Below are 19,581 nucleotides of genomic sequence, written 5' to 3' on the forward strand. Positions count from 1 at the left end.
TACCCAAAGAAATTCGAGTAGTACGTTGAAAAGTAGGACCTGCATTCTTTAACCCGAATGGCGTTGTCGTATAACAATAAGTTCCTATGGGGGTAATGAACGCAGTTTTTTCCTCATCCTCCCTAGCCATGCGAATCTGATGGTAACCAGAGTATGCATCTAGAAAACACAAAAGGTCGCACCCCGCTGTGGAGTCGACAATCTGATCTATGCGAGGAAGGGTGTAAGGGTCCTTAGGACATGCCTTGTTAAGGTCGATGTAGTCGATGCACATCCGAAGCTTGCCGTTCGCCTTGGGAACGACCACCGGGTTCGCCAGCCACTCCGGATGGATGACCTCGCGGATGAATCCGGCCTCCAGAAGTCGCGCCACCTCCTCGCGGATGAAAGCTTGACGTTCCGGGGCCTGCCGGCGCACTTTCTGCCGGACCGGCTTTGCGCTCGGCCGCACGGCGAGACGGTGCTCAATCACCTCCCTGGGGACCCCGGGCATATCCGCCGGTCTCCATGCGAAGACGTCAGCGTTTGCCCGCAGGAAGGAGACGAGCGCGTCTTCCTATTTGCCATCCAGAAGACCACCGATTCGTGTGGTCTTGGACGGGCCGTCGCCCAGGGCAACCTCCTTGACCGGGACCTCGTCGCACGTGACTATCCACTGCCTCGGGGCGGCGGGGACGGAGGTGCCAAGCCTCTCGTCGCCACCCTCGGGCTTGGACGCAGCGGCGAGGTGGTCCGCGCGCTGCTCCATACAAGCGAGCGCGACTTTGAGGTCGCCATGGACAGAGATGGGGCCACCGGGGCCCGGCATCTTCATCTGGAGGTAGGCGTAATGGACCGCCGCCATGAACTTCACCAACGCGGGCCTCCCTAGGACCGCGTTGTAGGGCAGACTGAGGTCCGCCACATCAAAGTTCACCCGTTCCGTGCGGAAGTTGGCGGATCCACCGAAGGTGACCGGGAGGTCGATATGACCTAGCGGCCAAGTGTGCCCCGGCGTCACACCGATAATCTGCTGGGACGGCCGGAGCACCATCCCCGGGGCCTTGATGGCGTCAAAGGCTGCGGGGGAAAGGATGTTGAGGGCTGCTCCCCCATCAATGAGGACACGCCCCAGGTTCACGTTGCAAACAGTGGGGGAAACCACCATTGCGACCTGTCCTCCCCGGGCAACGCATGGTGGGTGGTCGGTCTGGTCGAAGGTGAGGGCAACCTCCGACCACCGCGCCCGGCGCGTCGCCTCATGAGTAGGGGCCGCGGCCAGAAGCTCTCGCTTCATGGCCTTGAGGCTCCGGCGAGAAACGTGAGCACACGCTCCCCCATCGACAGTGGCAATGGTGGCCCCAGGCTCTTGGAAACCCAGGTCATCATCGCCGTCATCGATGTCCTCGGCGGGGGCCTTCTATTTGGCCTCTCTTCGCCGATTGCCGGAAGGAACCGCCGGGGACTTGCCCTCTCGGCGCTCCTGCCTCCTCTCCTCCTCCCACTTCCTCGTCCGCTCAGCCAAACTTTTGACTGCACGGCAGTCCGCGAGGTCGTGAAGGGAGGTGTTGTGGACGGTGCACCACTTGCCGGTTGGGCGCTCCCTGCTGGGAGTGCTGGCCTCCTTTTTGTCGCTCACAGGCCTCCCCTTTCGGGTGACCTGCGAAGCACCCTCAACGGCGAGGACATGACCCTCGTCGTCGGAATGGGCTGACCTTTTCTTCCTCCTCCTGTCACGCCGCCCTGTCCGAGCAGCGGATCCGGGGGCGGCCGAAGCTGCCACACCGGAACCGGAGGGGTTCCAGGTCCATGACTCCTCCTTACGAGCCACTCGGTCCGCGAGCTGAAAAAGCTCCGTGGTAGTCTGGGGCTCCTTGGAGGCGATCTTTTCGAGCATGCGGTTGTGCCGCACACCCCCCCTAAACGCGTAGATCACCGCGTGTGCAGGGATGCATGGTATGGTGTTGCGGACTTGACAGAACCGCTGAATGTATGAGCGAAGTGACTCATCATCCCTTCGCTGTACTGCGTTGTCGCGACCGGGAAAATTGCCTTTTCCCGAACGCTAGTGTATTAATCCCCGTCCCAGGAAAAGCCGGGGTACACCATACAAACATGATATAAAAGACACATCTTTATTACATCGATAATATTTACATTATTACAAAGGCACATAAGGCCTGACAATCAAAAATAAACAGCAGCGGACTAGCGGGCCTACGGCTCCATCTTCACAGGCGCTCAACTGGGGTATAAGCCAGGACTCCACCTAAGACATCTTCTCCAAAGCTTCTCTTACTGAAGAGGGGAAAGATTGAGCAAGAATGAGTACAACCACAGTACTCAGCAAGCCACACCGGAGATGCATAATTAATGCAAGGGAGTACAAGGGGATAATAATATAGGAGTTAAGTTTTGCAGTAACAGCCTTTAAAAGTCACTTAGTTGCCCAAAGCTATTTTGTAAAGACGATCCTAGCTATACAATATTATTAACCAAGGCCGTGAACCCTCACGAACCTGCCTTAACCCAAGGCCTACGATGATTCAGACCGAACTGGCAACCCGACCCTGGGTCCCAGCTCGTCCCAAGCCAACCCAGGCCAACCATTCCACATTTTAGTTGTTGAGCAAATTTTAAGAATTATAACACTGACTTGGGTACATTGCTCGGCTTGCCCATAACCGAGGGCGCGGCTATTCGAATAGATTCTACTCTGATCAGAGGTGTACATCTTTACCCACAAGACACATCTTCCTCACGTGTAACCACGTGCCACATACCACCACGGTATACGGACGGAAGACGTGACATAGTTCCCAACCCATCCTAGCCATAGACAAGAGTACCGACCCAATCCCACCTACGGCCGGAATACCCGGGACAGGCAGGCAGAACTGAGCCCCTAGCAGCAGGGCACCAACCCTCTGCCGTATGACATCTCGACTACCGGGCCGCAGCCCGTGTAGCCTTCATTTGCCCTGGAGAATGTCCATCGACGCCTGACTTCATCCATCTCCAATCCGTGTACTTTTGTTTATGACTAGACTGAGCCACAAACTAAGCCTTACCCATTAGACATGTGGAAGTACGGTAGTGCTTTGCAACAGAGGCCCGAGCTTAATCCTTATAGTGGCCGGGGTGCTACTTCCCACAACTGGCATGCACCCAAACCCCACCGAAAACAGGTTTTAGGGGGTTTTGAAAGAGGAAGAGAGGTGTGTGTCCAATTCCAACATAAGCCAACCATTCCATAGTGTCCAAATGATATGAGAATTCCCAAAGTCTAAAGTTATAAAACCACCTAATGTTGCCTAATTAATCAGCGAAGCATCTACCTAAATTCATACTAGTGGAACCAGGAATAGAGTACCCACTAGTTGGGGTTTTGTTTATTCTAGGGTGAACAAGGTAATAATAACAATAGCAATAATAATGTCATAACAAAGGTAAATAGGCATGGCTAAATAAAACAGTGATAACGCGGGAATTTAAATAAAGCGATAATGCATTAATTTAAATTAAAAATAATTTTGTAAACTGGGATTCAATATGCTCAAGGATGATGTGACTTGCCTTGCTCGCTTCCCCAAACACCGGCTTCAACTTCCACGAAGAGCGGATCTTCCGAAGCTGCAGCGTCTACACGACCAACGGAAAAGAAACGGCTTTTACGCTAACAAACTCCACATAACAGCAGAAACAAAGCACAAAAATGGGTTCTTTACATCTTAAGGAAAAATTAGAGACTTGAACGGTCCAATTCCGAGTTCAAATGGCCAAGATATGGCCCTTTGAAGTTTATATGCTCTTTAAATGGATATTTACGAATTTCTTCATTTAAATTTTAATTAAAAAAACGGATTATTGCGTCAGCCGAGGGGGCGGGCGCGCGGACCGGGTCCACGGGAGGTGGGGCCCACGCGTCAGCCGCTCGGTCCACGGTGGACCGGGCGCACGCGGCTGGCGGCGGTCGGCGCCGTGGGTCCCGCGCGTCAGCCGCACCCGCGGGCGCGGGCGGCTGACGGCCGGGCCCACTTGGCAGCCGCGAGGGCGCGCCCGAGGGCGGCCTCGCCGGCGCGGCCGACGGGAGCGGCGCGCCCGCGCCCCGATGGTCACCGCCGGCGACCACCGGCGCGGCGGAGCGGCGCCCGAGAGAGAGGAGGGAAGGGGGAAAGCGAACGGCGGTCTTCGGCTCACCCCGGGACAACGACGACGACGAGAACAGCGGCCGGAGCGGAGGAAGACGGCGGCGCGGTTCGGGATGACGATGACGACGGTGCTCCGGCGGTCGGCGGGCGAAGCGGAGGCGCGGACGGAGTCGGCAACCACTCGGCGAAGCGGACGGAGGGGTCGCCGAGTCGGAAGGAGGACCGGAGCGACGTCGGCGGCGAACCGAAGGTCGACGGCGACGGCGGAGAGAGAGGAGCACAGCGCGAGCACGAATCCGACGGCGAGAGCGAGCGGCGAGCGGCGGAAACGGAAGAGCGAAGCACGGGGATCGAATATATAGCAACGGGAGGGGGAGAGCGCAGCCGGGGAGAGAGGAAACCGCGCGCGGAGATCTCGGGCGCCATTGAAGACGCCGGCGAACTTCGCGGGATGAATCCGGACGAATCCGAGGGAGAGAGAGAGGGAAAAGAGGGGGAATCGGGGGAGGGAAACGCGGGGAGTAATTCCCCCCTCTTTAATGCGCGCGGGGACGGCGGGATGCGGCGCAATCCGCGGCGGCGGCGGCGCTAGGGCACGGGCGCGGCGGCGGGCGCGGCGGGAGGAAGGCGATGACAGGTGGGCCCCACCCGTCAGCGAGAGTGGCGGGCGGGCCCGCCGGTCAGCGGCGCGCGCGCGCGGGGAGGCCGATGGGCCGCGGGGGAGGAGAGAGAGAGAGGGAGGGAGAAGTGGGCCGAGCCGGCCCAAGAGGGAAGGGGGGGGAAAAGGACTTCTTTTAGGGTTTTCTTTTTATAAACCTTTTTAACTTTGTTTATTTCTTCTCAATTATTATTTGTGCTCTGAAAATTCCACTAAAATTTGAGGGCTCCTTTTAGACCAAGGAGAATTTAACAAAAATTCTCCGGGCCACATTTGAATTTTTCTTGTACGTATTTTAATGTTTGCCAATTTCTTTTCGAATTTTAATTAATTCTATTATTCCTTTTAGAGAATGATTTTTAATTCGGGATGAATTTATCAGGACGTGACAAATCCACCCCCCTTACAAGAATCTCGTCCCCGAGATTCGAGGAGGCTAGCAAGAAGATAGGTTGGGCGGTCTTCTCTTCTTGTCTGACTTCTTCCGTCGCGTCTTTTATAACAAACTTGCCTAGCAAAACTTCTCCACTCTGGACTGCTTGGCTCGATCTCCTATTGCAGATGGAATCTTCTCTTCACCTGACTTATCCCTGGTTGAACCTTTAGCTGACTTCGACTGGGTTGCGGCACTTGAAGATGGGGCTTCAGTTCCAGAACTTTGCATAGTTCACATCTTTGGAGTCAACCTCATACAAGTCACCACTTCATGTCATGCGTCAACACTAGCTTGTCATTACTAGGATACCAGGTTTATCATCATAAGAATATCGTGCTTGTCGTTCACTTCTAACTTGCCACCAACTGCCTCATATTAGCTTTCCTGGTCTCCGGGTGATAGCTACTTCTGCTATTTGATGCAAGGGTCGATAACTTTGCCTTTGAATTATGCTTCCCAAGGGAACCAACTTATCCCACTTGATATACTTTGACGTCTTCCCAAATAGTTTTACTGCTGGACTTCTTATTGTCTGATCGTTATCCGGCCAAATTTGAAGCTTCGTTGTTAGATGTGATTTTACTCTGACCTCTGTAGACTATCTTCGATCATATCACTTGGTTCATAACTGGGAATAGCTCCCACGAACAAGCAACGCAGATTCACTTTCTTTATGTTCAGTTTACTTTCCGCTATTCTCTTCATGTTGTCATCATTTAGCATTCAACGTATTCCTGTGCACCTTCCGCCTTGATGTGTTCTTTCCCATTGGATCATCTCCCAAGACATGGCGTCGCCTGGTAACCGGGGCTTGCACTTCTCACTCCGTGTAGCATCTGATACCGAGTTGAAGATTTCACTCCTTGCCTTCATAGAAACACTTTTACCTAGGTCATCTTGCTTACTTAATGACAAGGTGACTGTTGTGGGGGGGCAATTACTATCAGGGGTCTTCTTTGAGCGATGCAGAGCATGTTTCTGTTTATCAATCACCTTTCGGCCTACTTCTTTCATGCTAGAGAACATCTTTGCCAATCTCTTTTATCAATCATCTTTCGTCTTATCTCTAACAGGTGGTATTCTCTAATGTGGATTGCGGACGCTTCTGGGGACGATGAGGTCCTTTGGCTTGCTGCCTTTCGGTGAAACCTTGATGTGGTTCGTCAAAAAGCTGCACTGACTACCTTCAGGGAAATACATTGCTTGCTATCTGTATCTATGCCACTAGGGTTTAGTGCTTCCTCGAGATGGGGAGCATCCATATTGTTCTTCTGCCATATCACCTTTGACCCTTTTCTGATACCTGATAGACTAATTACCAACCATCGACTATTATGTTCCCAAATATTGATGTCTCCTGGATCTTCTTAACTGTTTGCAGGTATATCCGAACTTATCAATGTAGAGGCATGGCGGGTACCCTTATGGGTTTCATCCAACAATCCTTATCTTGATCTGTAACAGGCGTATCCAAACTCCTATTCCCCAACTACTGTCTCATTGGCTTTTTAACCCAACACAGTTTAATTGTTTTTCTTTTCCATCCACAGGTTGGTTATTAACTCGAGGTTAGAACATAGTTCCTCTGGAATGAGACCCTAGGTCTCCTTCGACAGTAAACAATTATACGCATGATCCCATATCAGCACCTTCCAAAATAATCCTCATAGAACTTGTTTTTATCACACATGTCTCCCTTATTACATAAATACAAGGCACTACCTTAAACAAAAAGGGAAGATGCTTAACATCGGTACATTGTTTCTACTATGGGTTATGATTAACACGAGGCCTCACGGGTATGGCGTTTGCTCCAGTGACCACAAGGCGAGTGACTTGTCTTCTTCTTGCATAATGGCCGGAGTGATGACGCAGGTTACGCTTCGGCTGTGGACAATCTCTGGAGAAATGACCTGGTTCTTTGCAGTTGTAACAAATCAACGTCTTTTTTGCTGAGTTGTCCGTCTGGGAACGATCGTTCTGACTAGGAGTTGGAATTGGTGGTTGGAAATCCTTGCTAACATTGGCATCAGTGGTGCCATTATTGCTATCACCATTGGAGTCTTTCTCAGAGTCAAAATTGCTAGGGTTGTCATTCTGGGTGCCTTCATTGATACTATCGTCGATATCTTGGTGAATGATGTTGACATTGCACGCTTGATCTAAGTGGTCATGAATGGGGCAAGAACCATGGTTGTTGGTGGTATCATCAGCATTAGTATTGCTATTGTTGTTGTCTGCATTGCGTTCATCTTCTTGGGGCAGGAACTCTTGATACACAACAGAAGATCCGGTGATCTGAAGTGGCTCAGTGCGCTGTCTTTGGTTACCACCTGGAAATACTGGGTTGTTGACCATCCTTCTCTTGCAGTTCGTCATCCGATTATGCTCACTTTCAAGTTGCATGGCTTTGTCCACAAGTTTCTCAAAATTTTCATAATCCTCTAGGAGTAGTTGCACTGCAAGTTCATCTTTTAACCCCTGGAGAAACTTCTCTTGTTTGTCTTCATCCGTTTCCACATCTTCTGGTGCATAGCGAGCCAAACGATAGAACTCGTGCAGGTACTTTGTGACGGTCAAATCTCCTTGCTTCAGGTAGCGAAACTCTCGTTTTCTTAGTGTGATCATTCCTGCGGGAACATGTGATCTCCTGAATACAGATGAAAACTCGTTCCAGGTGATGGTATGTCCTTCTGGCCGTGATGCTTCGTAGCTATCCCACCACTCTGAAGCCGGTCCAACCAACTGATGAGTTGCGAAGCCAACCCGCTCCTGGTCGGTGCACTGAATCAACCCTAGCTTCTTCTCGATTGTGCGCAACCAATCACTGGCTTCCATAGGATCGACGGCAATGGCAAAGGTTGGAGGCTCAGTTTTGAGAAATTCTGATAACTTGCACTGTTGCTGGACTGTAGGCACTTGAACGTTGGTTGCCCCTGCTGGGCTGCTCCAATTCTGTAATAGTTGAAAGGCTGTTGCCAACATGTTGGTTTGGTTAACCACAACTTGGATTAGCTCTGGTGTGGTTTCGTTGATGCTTCTCTCATTCCCATTGGCTTGGGTTCTTGAGTCATCGGATCCATCATTCCCATAACCTTTGTTACCGGTATTATCCATCTGTCACAAGGTAGGGGTTGAGAGGGGAAGCATACAAGGAAAGAATAGATCAGAACTAGGGACAAGACCTTAAAGGAACTAACTCTTTTTGTTGATGTGTTGTTTGTTTCACTTATTCTGCAGGTTGATTAAGCAAACAACCTAGCATGGTTACATCACAACCCACCGATGCAAACCACGCGCTACACACACAAGCAAGGAACACACGACTAACGACTCTACCCTAGAGGGTGGCTTAGGTTCTGCGATGGGTTTTCCAAGATCTTCACTCCTGCTTCACAGCTGGCTTCACTGCTTCCTTCACTTCACTAGCGGATCCTGCAGCCTTCTGGAGCGTCGGCAAACAATTGACGACATCTTCTTCTTCACAAAGCTGACCAACTAGTACTAATTGAAATCCGAAGAAGGAAGAAGGGAGTAAACATTTTGCAAATAGCATTAGGGGAAGGAGAAAAAAAAGGAACTTTCGCAAATAGTTTTATTTATAAAATATGTCCTTAGGTTTTATCCACTTGGCTTATCCTACAGTCGAGATGGCTCTGATACCAGCTTGTCGCGACCGGGAAAATTGCCTTTTCCCGAACGCTAGTGTATTAATCCCCGTCCCAGGAAAAGCCGGGGTACACCATACAAACATGATATAAAAGACACATCTTTATTACATCGATAATATTTACATTATTACAAAGGCACATAAGGCCTGACAATCAAAAATAAACAGCAGCGGACTAGCGGGCCTACGGCTCCATCTTCACAGGCGCTCAACTGGGGTATAAGCCAGGACTCCACCTAAGACATCTTCTCCAAAGCTTCTCTTACTGAAGAGGGGAAAGATTGAGCAAGAATGAGTACAACCACAGTACTCAGCAAGCCACACCGGAGATGCATAATTAATGCAAGGGAGTACAAGGGGATAATAATATAGGAGTTAAGTTTTGCAGTAACAGCCTTTAAAAGTCACTTAGTTGCCCAAAGCTATTTTGTAAAGACGATCCTAGCTATACAATATTATTAACCAAGGCCGTGAACCCTCACGAACCTGCCTTAACCCAAGGCCTACGATGATTCAGACCGAACTGGCAACCCGACCCTGGGTCCTAGCTCGTCCCAAGCCAACCCAGGCCAACCATTCCACATTTTAGTTGTTGAGCAAATTTTAAGAATTATAACACTGACTTGGGTACATTGCTCGGCTTGCCCATAACCGAGGGCGCGGCTATTCGAATAGATTCTACTCTGATCAGAGGTGTACATCTTTACCCACAAGACACATCTTCCTCACGTGTAACCACGTGCCACATACCACCACGGTATACGGACGGAAGACGTGACATAGTTCCCAACCCATCCTAGCCATAGACAAGAGTACCGACCCAATCCCACCTACGGCCGGAATACCCGGGACAGGCAGGCAGAACTGAGCCCCTAGCAGCAGGGCACCAACCCTCTGCCGTATGACATCTCGACTACCGGGCCGCAGCCCGTGTAGCCTTCATTTGCCCTGGAGAATGTCCATCGACGCCTGACTTCATCCATCTCCAATCCGTGTACTTTTGTTTATGACTAGACTGAGCCACAAACTAAGCCTTACCCATTAGACATGTGGAAGTACGGTAGTGCTTTGCAACAGAGGCCCGAGCTTAATCCTTATAGTGGCCGGGGTGCTACTTCCCACAACTGGCATGCACCCAAACCCCACCGAAAACAGGTTTTAGGGGGTTTTGAAAGAGGAAGAGAGGTGTGTGTCCAATTCCAACATAAGCCAACCATTCCATAGTGTCCAAATGATATGAGAATTCCCAAAGTCTAAAGTTATAAAACCACCTAATGTTGCCTAATTAATCAGCGAAGCATCTACCTAAATTCATACTAGTGGAACCAGGAATAGAGTACCCACTAGTTGGGGTTTTGTTTATTCTAGGGTGAACAAGGTAATAATAACAATAGCAATAATAATGTCGTAACAAAGGTAAATAGGCATGGCTAAATAAAACAGTGATAACGCGGGAATTTAAATAAAGCGATAATGCATTAATTTAAATTAAAAATAATTTTGTAAACTGGGATTCAATATGCTCAAGGATGATGTGACTTGCCTTGCTCGCTTCCCCAAACACCGGCTTCAACTTCCACGAAGAGCGGATCTTCCGAAGCTGCAGCGTCTACACGACCAACGGAAAAGAAACGGCTTTTACGCTAACAAACTCCACATAACAGCAGAAACAAAGCACAAAAATGGGTTCTTTACATCTTAAGGAAAAATTAGAGACTTGAACGGTCCAATTCCGAGTTCAAATGGCCAAGATATGGCCCTTTGAAGTTTATATGCTCTTTAAATGGATATTTACGAATTTCTTCATTTAAATTTTAATTAAAAAAACGGATTATTGCGTCAGCCGAGGGGGCGGGCGCGCGGACCGGGTCCACGGGAGGTGGGGCCCACGCGTCAGCCGCTCGGTCCACGGTGGACCGGGCGCACGCGGCTGGCGGCGGTCGGCGCCGTGGGTCCCGCGCGTCAGCCGCACCCGCGGGCGCGGGCGGCTGACGGCCGGGCCCACTTGGCAGCCGCGAGGGCGCGCCCGAGGGCGGCCTCGCCGGCGCGGCCGACGGGAGCGGCGCGCCCGCGCCCCGATGGTCACCGCCGGCGACCACCGGCGCGGCGGAGCGGCGCCCGAGAGAGAGGAGGGAAGGGGGAAAGCGAACGGCGGTCTTCGGCTCACCCCGGGACAACGACGACGACGAGAACGGCGGCCGGAGCGGAGGAAGACGGCGGCGCGGTTCGGGATGACGATGACGACGGTGCTCCGGCGGTCGGCGGGCGAAGCGGAGGCGCGGACGGAGTCGGCAACCACTCGGCGAAGCGGACGGAGGGGTCGCCGAGTCGGAAGGAGGACCGGAGCGACGTCGGCGGCGAACCGAAGGTCGACGGCGACGGCGGAGAGAGAGGAGCACGGCGCGAGCACGAATCCGACGGCGAGAGCGAGCGGCGAGCGGCGGAAACGGAAGAGCGAAGCACGGGGATCGAATATATAGCAACGGGAGGGGGAGAGCGCAGCCGGGGAGAGAGGAAACCGCGCGCGGAGATCTCGGGCGCCATTGAAGACGCCGGCGAACTTCGCGGGATGAATCCGGACGAATCCGAGGGAGAGAGAGAGGGAAAAGAGGGGGAATCGGGGGAGGGAAACGCGGGGAGTAATTCCCCCCTCTTTAATGCGCGCGGGGACGGCGGGATGCGGCGCAATCCGCGGCGGCGGCGGCGCTAGGGCACGGGCGCGGCGGCGGGCGCGGCGGGAGGAAGGCGATGACAGGTGGGCCCCACCCGTCAGCGAGAGTGGCGGGCGGGCCCGCCTGTCAGCGGCGCGCGCGCGCGGGGAGGCCGATGGGCCGCGGGGGAGGAGAGAGAGAGAGGGAGGGAGAAGTGGGCCGAGCCGGCCCAAGAGGGAAGGGGGGGGAAAAGGACTTCTTTTAGGGTTTTCTTTTTATAAACCTTTTTAACTTTGTTTATTTCTTCTCAATTATTATTTGTGCTCTGAAAATTCCACTAAAATTTGAGGGCTCCTTTTAGACCAAGGAGAATTTAACAAAAATTCTCCGGGCCACATTTGAATTTTTCTTGTACGTATTTTAATGTTTGCCAATTTCTTTTCGAATTTTAATTAATTCTATTATTCCTTTTAGAGAATGATTTTTAATTCGGGATGAATTTATCAGGACGTGACATGCGTGCAAGTCCGCTTCCTCACCTGGGCGCGGATATGTGCCTTGAAAGTTCATGGTGAACTGTTGGCACAAGTCCTCCCAAGAGTGGACGGACGCGGGTGGCAAGTTCATTAGCCAACCCCGCGCCTGTCCCTTCAGGGCCATGGGAAAGAAATTCGCCATGACCCTGTCGTCACCCCCGGCGGCCTCGATCCCGGTCGTGTAGACCTGGAGAAACTCGGCGGGGTTGACGCTCCCGTCATATTTTTCGGCGATGGTGGGCCGGAACCTTGGGGGCCAACGGATGTTCCGAAGGCTCGCCACAAAGGCTCTACAGCCGACACCACCAACCGGGGGCACGGAGGGCTGATCCCCGCGTCCGTGTTGAGGTGACACTCCGGACGAGGAGGCGCCCTCCATTGCGTGGGCAGCACGTCGGCCATTACGCCGGCGCTCAATACTGATGCGGGCATCCGGCCCCCCACGCAGATCTTCCCGGGTCGGAGGCGCTGACGAAGGAGTGGCGGCCGAATGGAGAACAGCGGCCGCCGCTCGCCGCGCCCTCCGTCTTGACGACGCGGAGCCGGTGGTAGCAGTACCAGAGGTCTTGGTGGCGGAGGACCGGCCACCAGCATCTAGGCGCTGCCGCGCCGTCATGACCAAGTTGGCCACGTCGTCCAGCCAACGTTGGGCTGGAGACTCCGGGTCGGGGACAATGGGCGGGTGACGTAGGAGCGCGCCCGCAGCTTGGAGCGCGCCCTGGGGCGTGCTGCCGTCGCCGTAGACGAGGAGGCGACGCTCCCCATCTCGCCGCCCTTCCCCATCACCCGTGGATGTCGAAGTCGCGGATCCTTCGACCCTCTCGAGCGCCTCCTCCCGCCTAGGACTTCGGCGTGGAGGGGGCGGTGGAGTACGAGCTCGACGGCGTGGGTTCGGCTCCCCGTCGTCACCGCTAACACTCGGAGAGAGGTTGTGCGCCTTTGCTTGTTCGGCCATTGGGCTGAACAGGAAAAGCTTGGCGCACACGAAAGAATGCGAGAGCTTAGAAAAACACACGCAGAGCCCCCTACCTGGCGCGCCAGATGACGGAGCGTGGGGCTACTCACCGGGAGACCGTGCAGGCCCCCCTTTGCCGGTTCGGCTGGGGGCCCTGGGTGAGATTCTAAGCTCCTAGCCTATGGAAAGTTCGCGAGAATGGAAAAAGCACAAGACACGAGCGATGTATACAGGTTCGGGCCGCTGAGAAGCGTAATACCCTACTCCTGTGTTCTGGTGGATCTGTGTATGAAGAAGCTACAAAGAGCTGGAGAGCCAGAGAGCTCTTATTCTAAAAACCCTCTTCTCCTTTCTTTTTTTTTCTCTTGTGGGATCTCCTCTCCAGATCATCCCCCCTTCCAGCCCCCTCTCTTAAGTGGGCAAGGTCCTCCTTTTATATCTCAAGGGGATACCACATGCACCACTTCTCCCTCTCTCTCTTTTTGGGTGGGGGCCCATCCTATCTATAGTAAAACTTGGCTTGCCTTCTCTTGGAAGCTGAAACACTGCCTGTTTTTGAGTGTGGCCACGCGTCCTCGTTCGTCTGACCTCGGGGATCACCCTGTCATCTCTTCATAAATGGGCGGAGATTTGCAACGGCTGCTGCCCGAGTGACCCTTCTGATGGGACGGCCCATACCTACCTCCACTCCGCCGGAAGCAGGTGCAACGTGGGAACACGGTTGTCTTCCGGCGACATAACCAGTGTCAGACCAGTCACAGACCGGTCACCTTTGTCCACCACGTGTCAGTTTAGCAATCTGCATGTTCGCCCTTCTTCATACAACGTCTTGCTTATAATGGTTGGGATAAAGCCTGGCATATATCTGACCAGGACCAACGTGCCATCTCCAGGAGCTAGCACGCTGGCTCCGGCTAGGGACGAGTGCCTAGAGACTCTCATCCTGACGGGACGGGGCGAGGCGTGTGTCAGATCGCCTGTTGCCACCTAACCCGCAATCTGACCGATCTGTGACCGGTCACAGACCGGATAAACGAGCGTGCCATACTGCGCTACATATGGCGTGACGCGCTCGTCCAAACCGCAATAAATGCGGTTAGGTGAGCCCCGCTATGCTCACCTACCCCATATACGCGGCGCAAAACCCACAAGGGGTCGGGGCGCCTCGGCCCTCGGGGCCGAGACGGGAGCGGTCCGACCCCTCGGGGAGACAAAGAGAAGGGCGGCCGTATCACCCTCGGGCCCGACCCCCCCCCCCCCCCCCGAGGGGGTTAGGCCACGTGGGTGATCGTGTCTGCCTCAAGTCTCTAAGTCATGATACTCCCGGTCCCATGTCACCGACAATATATATAGTGGCTGCAAGCTAATTGCTACCCACACTAGTCTAAAAGGTGGTCAAGATGGTCCTAGATGCTGAATAAAGCATAAAGGAGATGGTCCTAGATGCTGTCCTAGAGATGCTAAAAGCAAAACCGAAAGATGCTAAAAGCAAAACTGAAAAGGATGCTGTCCTAAAAGGGAAAAACAACCTAAAAGTAAGAAAGGACCACATAGTCCAAAGACCACAAGGCTTATTCCATCATTCTCCCCCTATATCTTGTGCGTCGTCTTGTGGGAAAGCTGGGCCATCCTGATCCTGGAGCAGAGCTCGAGGAACTTGATCCTCCCAAGAGGCTTGGTGAGCAAGTCCACAAGCTGGTCCTTGGTGTTGATGTAGCTCGCCTTGATGCTCCCTTCCTCCAAGTAGCTTCGGATGAAGTGGTACCTCACTCGGATGTGCTTGCTCCATTCGTGGAAAACGGGGTTCTTTGCTAGTGCCAGAGCGGACTTGCTGTCCACCCTGAGCTCTACCGCTCCAGTGTCTCTGCCGAGGAGATCACCAAGCAGTCGAGCAAGCCAGAGCGCCTGGGTCGAAGCGGCGGATGCCGCCATGTACTCGGCCTCGCAGCTGGACAGGGCCACCACCTGCTGCTTGACCGACTGCCAGCTAACAAGGCACTCTCCGAGGAAGAAGAGAATCCCGCTCGTGCTCTTGCTGGCGTCGATGTCGCCGGCGTGATCGTTGTACCCGACGAAGTGTGCCTTGTCAGGACACCTCGGGTAGTAGAGACCGTGGTCGAGAGTCCCTGCAACGTAGCGGATGATCCTCTTCACAGCCTGCTGGTGCTCCGTCGTCGGTCGCTGCATGAACCGACTGACGTAGCTGACGGAGAAGGCCAAGTCCGGCCGTGTGTGGGTGAGGTAGCGAAGGCTCCCCACAAGACGCCGGTATTGTGTAGCATCCACCTCCTCCGCCGTGCTGTCGCGGCTCAGCTTCAGTCTCTCCTCCATCGGAGTGAGAGCTGGGTTGCAATCGGTGAGCCCAGCCAGCTCAACGACGCGCTTGGCGTAGGCGGTCTGTCGAAGCGTGATCCCGGAGTCGTCCTGGTGCACTTCGATCCCCAGGTAGAAGGAGAGAGGCCCCAGATCACTCATCTGGAAGGTGGCCTTCATCTCCTCCTTGAACGCCGCCACCTCCGCATCCTTGGTGCCGGTGATCACCAAGTCGTCGACGTAGACACCCACCAGCAAGGCATTTCCTCCATTGCCCTGCCGGTAGATGGCCGCCTCGTGCAGGCTTTGCTCGAAGCCCATCCCCTTGAGCTTGGAATCCAACTTGGCATTCCACGCCCTCGGTGCCTGCCGCAAGCCGTAGTGGGCCTTGTGCAGGCGTAGCACCTTGCCCTCCTTGCCGGGGATCACAAATCCCGGCGGCTGGTGCACGTAGACCTCCTCCTTCAAGTCGTCGTTTAGAAACGCCGACTTGACGTCCATGTGATGGACGCCCCAGCCTTCCTGAGCAGCCAGCGCAAGAAGGAGTCACACGGACTCCATCCGTGCCATGGGAGCGAAGGCATCGTCGTAGTCGATCCCCTCCTGCTGCACGAAGCCGCGTGCCACCAAGCGAGCCTTGTGCTTGACGATGGCTCCGGCTTCATCCCTCTTCAGCTTGAACACCCACTTAAGGGTGATCGCGCAGTGACCACGAGGGAGGTCAGCAAGCTCCCAGGTGCGGTTCTCCTGAACCGTGTCCATCTCCGACTGCATCGCGGCACGCCATGCCGCGTGTTTCTCGGCCTCTGCAAAAGACCGAGGCTCACCGTTGTCGCACGCAAGGTGCAACTGCGCCTCCAGGTCGCGAGGCACCAGTCCCGGCACCGGCTGGTCGCCGAGAAGATCCTCCATCGTACGGTACCGTAGCTGCTCGCCGTCGTGGTACGCGTCGATGCGCTCCCCGTCGTGGGAGAGCGGAGTAGCGAACTCCATCGGGCTGCGCTCAACACGAGCTGGTGTCGGAGTAGACGTGCCCGGAGGAGTGGCTGTTGGTGCTGGAGCGCGTGGGGACACCGGCTGGGGTGGTGTCGACGAAGAGCTCGTCGTAGTCGAAGTCGTGGCCCGAGGGTGTGTTGGTGTTGGAGTCGGTGGAGGCTCGTGGACTGGGGTAGACACACTCGGTGAAGAAGAGCTGCCTACTCCCCCAGCTCCCTCGAAGTGGACGTACTCGACGGTGAAGTCGTCGTACGTCGGAGTCGAACCATCATCCACCGCCTTGTCCCATACCCACCCTCGCCCTTCGTCGAACAGTACGTCGCGCGCTGTGCGCACACGCTGTGCCTCCGGGTCGAGGATGCGGTAGGCCTTCGAGCCCTCCGCGTAGCTGATGAACACCCCTGGGGTGCTCCTGTCGTTGAGCTTGCCGATGTGGCCAAGCTCCTTGGCGAACGCAAGGCAACCGAACACCCGTAGGTGGGAAACCGCCGGCTTGCGCCCATGCCAAGCCTCGTACGGTGTCCTGCCATCGAGGGCCTTGGTAGGTGAGCGGTTGAGGATGTAGACGGCTGTCACCACCGCCTCCCTCCAGAGGATGGCCGGCATCCCCCTCTGCTTGAGGAGAGCCCGAGCCATCCCCACAACCGTCTGGTTGTGGTGCTCGACGACTCCATTCTGCTGCGGGCTGTACGGCACGGTGTAATGGCGCTGAATGCCCTCATCCGCGCAGTGCGACGCGAATTCAACCACCGTGAATTCGCCCCGTTGTCGGTGCGCAGCACGCGCAACTTGCGGTCGCACTCCGCCTCTGCAGTGGCCTGCGCGCGCCTGATGGCATCCGCAGCCTCTCCCTTGCTGCTGAGGACCATCACCCACATGTAGCGGGAGAGGTCGTCGACGAGCAGCAGGAAGTAACGTCGTCCTCCTGGTGTGGCTGGTGTCACTGGGCCACACAAGTCCCCGTGCACGAGCTCGAGCCGCTCCTTGGCTCGGAAGCTCGTCCGCTGGGGAAAGGGGAGCCGCCTCTGCTTCATTACCACGCAGACATCGCAGAGCTGCTCCACGTGGTCAAGGCATGGCATGCCTCGTACCATCTCCTTGGCACTGAGCTGCTCGTGCCACTGCCATGCCTCGTCGTCCCGACAAGCGGCGAGGCAAACTGGTTGTGTGACTTGCGCGCTGAGGATGTAGAGTCGATTAGTGCCTCTGGTTACCTTGGCAAGAAGGCGACGACGGCGATCCCAAATCCTCATGAGTCCGTCCTCGACCAACACGCGTGAGCCGTTCTCATCCAGCTGTCCCACGCTGATGATAGAGTTCCTCAACGCGGGGATGTAGTAGACTCCGGTGAGCAGCCTGTGCTCACCGGATTTGGCGGTGAAGGTGACGGAGCCAACACCCTTGATCTCCATGCCGGAGGCGTCCCCAAACTTGACGGAGCCTCGGACGCTGGAGTCGAACTCGGTGAAGAACTCCCGTCGACCGGTCATGTGATGGGTGGCGCCGGTGTCGAGGTACCACCCATCAGCCTTGTCGTTGCTGGAGCCATTGCAGAGGGAGACGAGTACCTTCGGCTCATCAAGGTGGAGGAAAGCCCCTGAGGCCGGTGCCGCTGGAGAAAGCTCGATGCTAGAGTGTGCCAGGAGCAGAGCCGGCTCTTCCTCCTCCACCTGTGCGACGTGGGCCTGGCCACGTCGTGGCTGTCGACAGTCTTTGGCCCAATGGCCAAGCTTGCCACAGTTGCGGCAGGTGTCGTCTCGTGCCGGCTTGTGGTTGCCGGCGGCGCCGCCCTGGGCGCCTCTGCGAGCGCCACCCTCGGCGCGTCTTCTCGCCCACCGCAGCTGGACACCTCCGCGTGCCTTGTGCAGCTTGCGGCCGCCTGTCGAGGGACAAGACTCCCCCTTCCTCCCGTCACCCTGAGAGGCCTCCCACTGCTCCCGAGTGAGATGGAGCTTCCCGCCAATGGTGATAGGCCCCGAGAGAGGTTGTGGCTCATCACCGTCGACGACCTTGAGGCGACCCAACGCCTCCTCGATCGACATCGTGGAGAGGTCCAACAGAGACTCGATCGAGCGAGCAATCTGCCTGTACTTCTCTGGGACGCAGCGGAAGAGCTTCTCGATAGCTCTCTCCTCGTCGTAGGTGTCGTCGCCGTACTGCACCATCTTCTACAAGAGAGTGTTGAGACGGAGGGCAAAGTCATCAACATCCTCACCTGGCTTGAAGGCCAGGTTCTCCCACTCCTTGCGGAGTGCCTGCAGTGTGGACTTGCGGGCGCGGTCGCTGCCGATGCGTGCCACAACAATGGCGTCCCAGGCCTCCTTGGCAGTCCACTTCTGGGAAAGCGAGAACTGCATCTCTGGGGGACTGCAGCGATGAGGGCATCCAGTGCCCGCCGATCCTCGTCGTAGTCGACGTCGCCGTACCGGACTGTGTAACATACTGAAAATTTGCTATTTTCTAAATATGCATCATGCCGATTCTTATGTTTTTAATAACTTCCTAAACCTAAGAAATTATAATTAGAGGGACCTCCTAAAACTAACATGCATAAAATCCCTCTTTGGTATTTAAAATCTTTCGTGGTTTTATTCTAAAAATTGATCTTGTTAAATTGAGGTATTCTCTTTTATTTGATTTTTGTATCTTAAGCCTTCTTTCGACCAAAATTTCCTTTATTCAAATTTAGTTTAAAAATCCTTTTTACCTTTATGAATTATGGTCCAAGAAATCCTCCAACACTACCTTTGAACCTAAACCAAAGTAATTCCAATTTTCTTGGAATTAATTGTTAACCCATCCTTTGATCTTAAACCTATCCTTGATTCTGGATCCAAATTTTCTTTTTAGCCTCAAATACTTCTCTAGAATCCATACCGTATATCTTGGGCTAAAATTCTATTTACTCTATTCCCTCTACATACTCAAAAATATTCAAATCTAGAGCCATATTATTTATGGTGTTGAATATTTTGAATTTCTATTTGAGTGCATTAAATAAACTCCATCTCTAAGATATTGCACTCAAATAAACCAGAAAATATCTCTTCTGGAAATTATATCCAAACCTTCTTATTCAAATATTCTCCGAATTCGAATTCCTTGTAAAACTTAGCCATCCAAATTGCTTCCAATTACAAACTCTCCTCTAAATTAAACCTCTATGAAAATTAGACTTCCTTCCTTTTGTTTTTGGGCCGAATTCTCCTTCTTTCTTACTCGGCCCAGGCCGGCCC

This window comes from Oryza sativa, chromosome 4 (genome assembly GCF_034140825.1).
Source record: "Oryza sativa Japonica Group chromosome 4, ASM3414082v1".
NCBI classification, from domain to species: Eukaryota; Viridiplantae; Streptophyta; class Magnoliopsida; order Poales; family Poaceae; genus Oryza; species Oryza sativa.